Source organism: Salvia miltiorrhiza, chromosome 4 (assembly GCF_028751815.1).
Source record: "Salvia miltiorrhiza cultivar Shanhuang (shh) chromosome 4, IMPLAD_Smil_shh, whole genome shotgun sequence".
Classification (NCBI taxonomy): Eukaryota; Viridiplantae; Streptophyta; class Magnoliopsida; order Lamiales; family Lamiaceae; genus Salvia; species Salvia miltiorrhiza.
Window position 1 is genome coordinate 47,326,806 of NC_080390.1, and position 9,007 is coordinate 47,335,812.

The window sequence follows — 9,007 nt, forward strand, 5'->3', positions numbered from 1 at the left end:
CCTCTTTAGCTGGTCCCGAAAATTTTTGTCCATCATCCTTTGATACGTGGCTCCCGCATTTTTGAATCCAAATGACATGCTCGAATATGCGAAGATCCCTGCGCAGATTGCAAATGCTGTCTTAATAACATCGTCCCGATGCATCTTGACTTGATGATACCCTTGATAAGCGTCCATCACTGATAGAAGTTCACACCCCGAAGTGGCATCCACTAATTGGTCAATTCGCGGTAACGGGTAGCAATCTTTCGGGCAAGCTGCGTTGAGGTCACGATAGTCTACACACATCCTCCACACCTTAACTTTCTTTTCTACCATGACTGCGTTGGAGACCCACTCTGGATACTGGACTTCCACAATGTGCCCAGCTTCTAGTAATGCTTGCACCTGCTCCCGAATAGCGGCATCTTTCTCAGCGCCGAAGTGCCTCATCTTTTGTTTCACAGGCTTAACTGTGGGGTCTACATTCAATCGATGCTCAGCCAGTTCCCTGTCGATCCCTTTTAAGTCCGTTGTGCTGAATGCAAAGATATCCGCGTTTCTGCGCAGACAAGCAATCACTTTCTTTTGTAATTCTGGTTCCATGTGTGCCCCGATTTTGGTAGTGAATCCCTCCTTGTCCGCGAAAAGTTCGACAACCATGCACATGTCACTAGTGGTGACGAGAGGGATCTTATCATTCCCCCCCCGTAACCCTGCCATTTCTTTACATTCGGGCTCTGAAGCCGTAACCATTCCGATTTTTCCTTTTTTGATTATCTTTGCTTGCTGCGCCGATCTCTCCCTTTTCTGCCCCGAGTGTTGAGTTAACACTCGCACATGACATTTTTTCGACACAGCCTGGTCTCCCCATACCTCTCCAATTTTCCCTCCTTCCAATGGGAATTTCATCTTCAGATAAAGGGTAGAAATTACTGCTTTGAAGAATTCAATGTTGGTCTCCCAAAGATTATGTTGTAGGAAGGTTTTGGTGCATCGATAACTAGGAATCTGACCATGCGAGTTTTTTTTTCCACCTGTTTGCCCTATTGTTACCGGCAACTCGATTGTTCCCACTGGTATTACGGATTCCCCCGAGAAACCGTAAGGAGGAGCCACAGTGGATTCCAGTTTAGCCTCCAATCCCATCGCTCGCCAGCATTTTAAGTATAATATGTTGACGGCGCTGCCTGAGTCAAACAAAGATGCGGTGCACAATACGTTCGCCACATTTGCAGAAAACACCAAGGCGTCGTCATGAGGATAAAATAAAGGCCTAGCATCCCTTGGCCCGAAAGATATTATGGGCTCATCTGATGCAGTGCTAACTGCTATGACTGACTGATCGTAGTACCCCCGGAATTGACGGCGCGGGCGATTTATTTTTTGGCTCTGTTAGATGTTGGTATATTATTTTCCCCCGTAATCATACGTACTTCTCTATCATATTGAGCATGATTCGCCGGATTGTGTCTATCCTGACTGTTTCGTCTATGATCCCTCATTTCCCTCATCTCTTCATGTCTGTCCCTTTGTCCCTACCGCCATGATCACGGCGAATGTCATCTCATCCGCACCGCTCGTCATCCCTATCTCCTTTGTGTTCATCATAACGGCGCTCTCTGGATGCCCCCGGGGCCTCTTATGTATTGATCCAGAAATCCCTTCCTCATTAATATTTCCAGTTGATGTGTCAAGTGTCCACAGTCTCGGGTGGAATGGCCATAAGAATTGTGATACTCACATAATAGATGATTCTTCCCTGGCCTTGGCATACCCGGGTGGTAGTCTCTTGGAGCTCTGAAATAATTCTTCCCTTAATCCGGTGAAAGATCTCGTCGGTGTGATGATTCCACTGGGTCCGGTTCCATAGATCATCTCGATAATTACCAGTGTTCCTCTCTCCTTTCTGGCTGCGCCGCCATTAACGGAGCAGCTTCAGTCTCTACTGCCATGGTTGGTACTCTAGGGGCTAATCCCCTATATGGGTTTCTCGTGATGTACTAGTCCCCAGCGTCTGCGCTGTCTTGCTTCTTAGGCTTGAGTTTTTCTGCCTCCGCCTTTCTCGCCATTTTCGCATCTTCCAACTGAAGATACCCCGATATTATTGCCATAATGTCTTCGAAGCTGGTCGGCGGTTTGATTTGAAGTGCTTCGAAGAGCGGACCTTGCCTTAGTCCCCTAGCAAAAGCGTACCACTTGATCTGGGATTCCGCCTCTGGTATGTCCAGCGATGTTATAATTAAATCTAGCCACGTACTCTCGAAGCATTTCTTACGGTTCCTGCTTGATATCCATTAATGAAATGGCCATTCTCCCGACCCTCTTTGAACTGGCAAATTGTCTCATGAACATGAGATAAAGATCACCATAGGATTGAATAGAGTTACTCCTCAAGTTATGAAACCATCGTTGAGCCATTCCAGATAGAGTTGTGGCGAAGATCATGCATTTGATTCCCTCCCTATACTGGTGCAACGCAGCTAGGCCCTCAAAGCGGGCCATATGTACCTCTGGGTCGGTAGTACCATCGTAGTCTAGTGAGATGGGACGGTAGTTTGCCGGTAAAGGCTCCAGTAGTATTTCATCTGAAAACGGACTCTTGTTGATCAAAGGCATCGTAGGAATGCCGATGTTGCGCCCTTCCCTCTCTTTCGTAATTATGGTCTCAGTAGGTCTGCGTCGACTTCTTTTGGGGAGCTCCCTCCTGGGCTCTTCAAACCTCGGCTCGTATTGATCAGAAAACTCATTCACCTTCGTGTTACGATCATGTTCTTTAAGCTCTGTTTCCAAACTCTTCAGCTGGCTTCGAAGGAATGATACCTTCTCTTTAAGTTTGTCATTGCCTTTGTTCACTCCCAGACTGCGCTGCGGAGTAGTCCCACTAGTTGAATCAGTTGCATCCTCAATCTAGACGCTATTCGTGATGAACTTCCGCTTCTCCCCCCATCTTCCACCCTGTTCTCCCCCTGTCTGCGCAGCCGCCGCCTCCCCTCCTTCTTTGGCCTGCGCAACCGTGGGAGCTGTTCTTTGAGTAGTTAGAATTCCCTCTGGTGTGGTGATGGGCTGGGTGATGCCCATTAGTGAGCGCATGGTTGCGTAATTGAGCATGGCTAGCATTTGTTCAGTGATAGGGACATTGACCGGTCCTGACGTAGGAGCAGTGGTAGCAGTAGGCGGTGTGTAATTGTTCCCATATTAGACTGCGCGGAGCTCGGACCGCGTTATTGACCGTAGTAAAACCCGGCGGAGTGAGCCCAGCCAAATCAACTCCTCTGGTCGATGAGTCACCAATAAGTTTAATACCCATGTTCTCCGCAGCTGCTTCGAAATCCTTATTCAGATCTTTGCGGTGCTCATTGGTTGCCATTGCGTAGTACCTGTTCACTGTGTAGTCGTAAGAAAAATGATAAGTTAAGAACAAAAATGTAACAGCGCAGACAAGCTGCGCTGACTTCTCTTGTTTTTGCATGCAGTTCCCTTTCCATGATAAACGGGCCCATAACATCTGAATAATAGAGATAAACCCCGGAAGACCCACAAACTCCGGCCCATAGAATGATTCTAGATCAAATGTACGAAGACCCGTAGATAGAAAGAAATTTATAGAAATCCTCTTTGAAGCTCATCTGAGATGAACATCCTACTTTTCTGGGAAATAAACCCAGAAAAGCATACGGAGTTCCCGCCGTTTATATTTAGATAAAGGATATTCTCATAATAAAAAGTATTCTCCGGCAGAGTACATTCTCGGAAAAGCACAAAAGTTAGTCATGATAAATAGCGAGTTATCGAAAACAGGGAATGAAATTTACCTAAATCGGCTCACATCGGAAACACGTTAAATTCAGGCGGACAAAATCAATGAACAACATGGACATAGAATTCCCAAAAATTCAAAATGGCACAATTCCCGAAAACATTTCAAAATTCTCTCACTCCCCTGTTATTTATCCCTTGCTCATTGATTACTAATTTCTTAGCAACAAATATCGCAACTAACACGATGCAATTGTAGCAAATAATTAGTAACCGAGTATCGTATCCACAGGGACTATTATAACGAATCACTCTAAGTAATCCTAATTAAACTCTAGTAATGTTCAGGCAAACGAAAGTAGGAAGGTTCAATTAACACTAAACTCAAATAGTAGTAAATAAAAGCACGTAGAAGAATCAACTATAAAAGACAACTGATCCTAGGGTAGTAAATTCATTAACTAAATCTATGCAATAAATCTATTAATCCTATGTACCAATTTAATCCAACCCTGATGAGAGATCACAAAACTATTCACAAGCTTCTCTAACGAACACCTATGAAAGTAGATTAATTTACCCCCCTTCACATTCAAGACTCCAAGGAATAAATTAACTCCCAAGCGTACACTAAGAATAGCTCCCTATAGTTTCACCTATCCCATTCAAGTGTCAAGGCTACTACTATAACATGCATTCCTGAATCGGCTGAACAATTATCGCATTCAAGACTCAAACTGAACAGCTAGACATGTAAATTATTGGCCAAATAATTCACAAGAAATTAAGCACCAGGAATCATGAATCACAAGTTGGAAGGCACAAAGGTATTAACAAATAAATCACATAAATTCAATCAACTATTTACAAACCCTAGAATCAGCTAAAGGAAACTAGCCAGACATAGCAAAATAAAACTTAAACATAATTAAAAAGAACACAATTGTAAAAACTGAATTGTATAAAAACCGAATGAAAAAACTGAAGTAGCGACTTGAATCTTCAATCTTGATCCAAGCCTTGAAAACTAGAAAGCTATAAAATTCTAACGCTATAAAACTAAAAAATATGATGCTAAGGTTCTGGGGTTCCTCTTTAATAGGTCAAAGGAAGGCCTATTTATAGCTTCAGATTTCCTTCGGATCACCATGAAAGTTGCCATGCAAAGTAGAATTCTAATGGTAATAGAATCGTGTGAATTAAGGCAACTCTCCAGCTAGATACGCACTCCGAAGAAAACTCTCCCACTCGCGCCGACTTCGCAGCTCTCGCCAGAGGAATGGATGATTTCCCTGACCTCGCCGAGGAAATGGGTCGCCAGCGGAATGATGATCTCTCTGGCATTCGCCAGAGGAACGGAATGAATTCTCTGCTATCGCCAGAGGAATGGGTGATTATCTCTGGTACTTCGTCAGCTCTGGTCAGGGGAGGGGAAGCAACTCCTCTGCTATGGTTGATTTCTCTGGCGAAGTGATGTTCTCGGCGATTCCGCACTCGCTTCGATTCCTCTGCACTAGAGACTTGATTCCTCTGACTCCAGGAAAATGGTGGATTCTCTGCTCTGGAGATGTCGGTTCCTCTGGAAAACGCTATAGATTCATCCAAATTTCATCCAAAACTGCATTCTTCCATTCTCGAGAGCCTAAATCTCCTGCAAAGCATAAAATACAACATAAACGCCACCAAAATTCCAGAAGATTATCTTTAAACACGCCCATTCAAAACCCTTGAAAAATAGTGTAAATTAAGCCATAAATCAACTCCCCCCACACTTAGTCTTTTGCTTGTCCTCAAGCAAAATCTATATGAATCCTAGGAAGAGATTGATTTCAACAATGTTCATTTCCATCCAAACATTCACAAAGTCAATTCAACACTTTACAATCAACACACATCTCTCGGTCATGCAAGTAACTTAAAGTTTAAGCAACAACACAAGAGTAAAGCAAGTAATTCGATCAGACCCAATTCTCCGCTAGAAGTGAATTCCCTAATGTGATCACCTTTATAATCAATATCACCATTTTTCACACTTTGTGTGCTTGAGATTTCTTCGACAGTTGAGCCATAATTCATGAAATAAAACTATTTGGATGTAATCCAAAGTCTTTTCACGTGGTTTCCCATGCTCATAGTTAAACTAGAGGAGCAGAGACTCAGAGTTATCACGTTTTTAGAACAGGCCAGATGTTTCAGAGCTGGCGATTTTGAAGTTGGCAATTTGTCCAACATTTTTCACAGAAGATACGATCGTAGGCAATCACAATGACAACACTCCTTCTAGCATCTACCGGACAAATCACGTTTTACTAACTTACAAAAGTGTTGCAACAAAACTCATAATTCTTTGCACAATCAAGAAACATATATCAAAGGTAAAACAAGAATATCCTCCATTCATTCACAAACCCGAAATTCACATCGAAAACCATCTTCTCTTCCACAAATTCATAAAATTAGTCAGATTCGAGACCAAAAACTAAGCATAGAAAAATCAATTTCGCACAATTTTTGAAAAATATAAGCATAGAAACACCCCCCCCACACTTAAAGTATGCCATGTCCTCAGGGCATAAAAGAAATACCAAGAGTATAGAAAACATCCCTGCTTATTAGCATTGGAACACTGAACCATCGTGGGTGGCGGTGAAAAGGTGGGTTTTGCGGCCTTGGTCAGAGTAGAGAGTGGCTGCACTGGACAGAGCAGCGAAGTGAGTGTATCGCTGGCAGAGCAGCGCGGATAAGTATAATCGCTGGAAGAGCAGCGCTTAACGGGGCAGCGAAGTGAGTGGCTCCGCTGGATATGTGCAGCGTGGAAAAGTGCAGTGCAGTGAGGAAAATGGCCGCGCATGGTGGAACATGAAAACCACCAGAAATCTGGCAGAGAACACCTGCCCCCAAACTAAACAAAGAAACAAAACGAAACAAAACGAAACAGAAAGAAAGGAAAACAAAACAAAGAAAAACAATTGGGTTACCTCCCAACAAGTGCTTAATTTAACGTCTAGAGCTCGACGATACCTCAAAAACTCATGGAGGTCGGAAACAACACTCTAACCATTGGAAAGCTTTTCTACTCTTGGGTGCCCTCTCCACCAAAACACTTCTCTTGGCTCGAACATCCTCCACCAGCATTGCCCCCTTCTCATTCTGTTCCGAAAAATCCGGAATTTCACTTTCTTCTTCTTGGGGGTATGGGTTTTCAAAGACCCCCCATCATGCTCCAAAAACAGACACATCTCAAAAGTCAGAACTTCTTTTGGTTTTGGAATCTTTCTTGGCTTCATCCTTGGGCAGCTCATTTTCTCAACTTTCGTCCTCCGACTTTGCTAGAAAACTTCACAACCACATCTTCCGCAACTCCTAGAGGTGTAGAGCAAGACTTATCAATAAGCTGAATTGTCTTGTTAGTTGGCTTCAAATCCCCCAGCTGCAACTTCCTATACACTTTGAGAGGCATGACATTTATGCTTGCTCCGGTGTCACACATTACTTTCTCAAATAATGACTTTCCAATCTCACAGGAATATTGAAGTTGCCCGGATCTTCTCTCTTTGGAGCCAACTGATACTCCTTCACTGCGAGCACCTCCTCAAATTCATTGAATGCACTCTTCTTTTCCATCACAGCCTTCACAATTTGCACCTCATTTGGCTTATTTCTCTAGATCTCCACGGAAGGAATATTCACAGCCAACTTCTTAAATGTCTCCAAAAATTTGGAGCTTTGCTCATCTTGGCCTCGGGGATGGAAGAGGGAAAGGTGCTACAGGCTTGTACTCTGGCCTGGGAAACGTAGGAGTAGGAATAGGCTTCTTAACAGCAGAGGTATTCGACGATACCTTAGAAGTAGGTGGCTAATCGCACACAATCGTCTCCAGGTCATCATCCTCCATAATCTCTACATTTTTTTCCTTGCCGTCCCTGCCGTCCCGGCTCTGTACGATTCCTCTGCTCTGCAGAGGAATGGTGATTCCTCTGCTCTTCATCCTCAACTTAATTATCAACCACCCGGATGGAATGACATTGCTGATTTTGCTGAGGCTGTTGATGTTGGCTCTTCGGGTTGAACTGAGCGTTGCTAGGAAATTGGCCTGGCTTGTGCTGCGCAGCTGCTTGGTTGGCCATCTGACCAACTTGAGTCTCCAATATCTGCACTTGCTTGGACAGTGCTGACATATTTTGCTCCACGCTGAACATTTTGGTTCCCAAGTTTGCCGAGTTTGCCTCCATCTCGGTGACCTTTACCAATACTTGCTTCATCATTTCCTCCATTGAATCTTTCTTTGGCTCATTGATTACTCCCCCACTAGAAACAGAAAATCCTGGTGGAGGTTGCAAAGCATTGTTGGGATTTGAATAGGAAAAATTTGGATGATTCCTATTATTTGGATGATACGGGGGATTTCCACCCTGATGTCCCTGATAGTTTGGCCTATGGAATTGGTACTGCCGCTGGACAAAATTAGCATCTTCAGACTGTGCCGCATCGGATAAAATCGGCTGCTGAGGGATTTTGGCTAGCAGTGCTTTTCTCTCCAACTCATACTGCTTTTGAAGAGCTTCGTATTTCTCTTTAAAATCATCTCTCTCCTCGTTTACAGCTGCAATTTTCTCGTAGAATTTCTGTCATTCGGCCATTGATAACTATTGGAGGCCATCTCTTCTATCACACGATAAGTCTCCTTTGTATTTCTATGGAGAAGACATCCACCTGCAGTAGCATCCACCATACTTTTTGTCAGACCAGTCAAACCATTATAAAAGTGAATGATTTGCTGATCCTCCGTGAAACCATGTTGTGGACAGTTCCTGAGCAGCTCACGAAATCTTTCCCAGGCATCATGAATGGTCTCATCTCCTAGCTGGGAAAAGTGAGAAATCTCTGCAATGATTTTCTGAGCTTTAGAGGCAGGAAAGTATTTTGCTAGGAAAGCTCTACACAAATCCTCCCATCCAGTGATAGCACCTCTGTCCAGACTCTTGAACCACTCCTTCGCTCTGTCCCTAAGAGAGAATCCAAACATCTTCATTCTGATGGCATCAGGTGGCACTCCATTCTGCTTAATGGTGTCGCAGATATCTAGGAACTGGGTAATGTGAGCATGCGGATTTTCAGAAGCCGCTCCACTAAACTGCTCAGCTTGCACCATGTTTATCAATCCCGGCTTCAGCTCGAATGTGTTGGCCTGCACAGTTGGTCCCCATCGGCCTCCTTGAAATTGATCAACCCGAGGCTGATACATATGATTCAGTGGTGGCTCTGGTGG

The 9,007-nt window shown here is 43.9% G+C and overlaps 1 non-coding gene across 1 annotated transcript; it reads left to right on the plus strand.

Annotated features, from left to right (window-relative positions):
* The first annotated feature begins 8,528 nt into the window (after positions 1 to 8,528).
* On the plus strand, positions 8,529 to 8,635 carry LOC131024036 (small nucleolar RNA R71). Its single transcript, XR_009101632.1, has one exon. It is a non-coding gene; the product is annotated as a small nucleolar RNA R71 (small nucleolar RNA).
* The last annotated feature ends 372 nt before the right edge of the window (positions 8,636 to 9,007 follow it).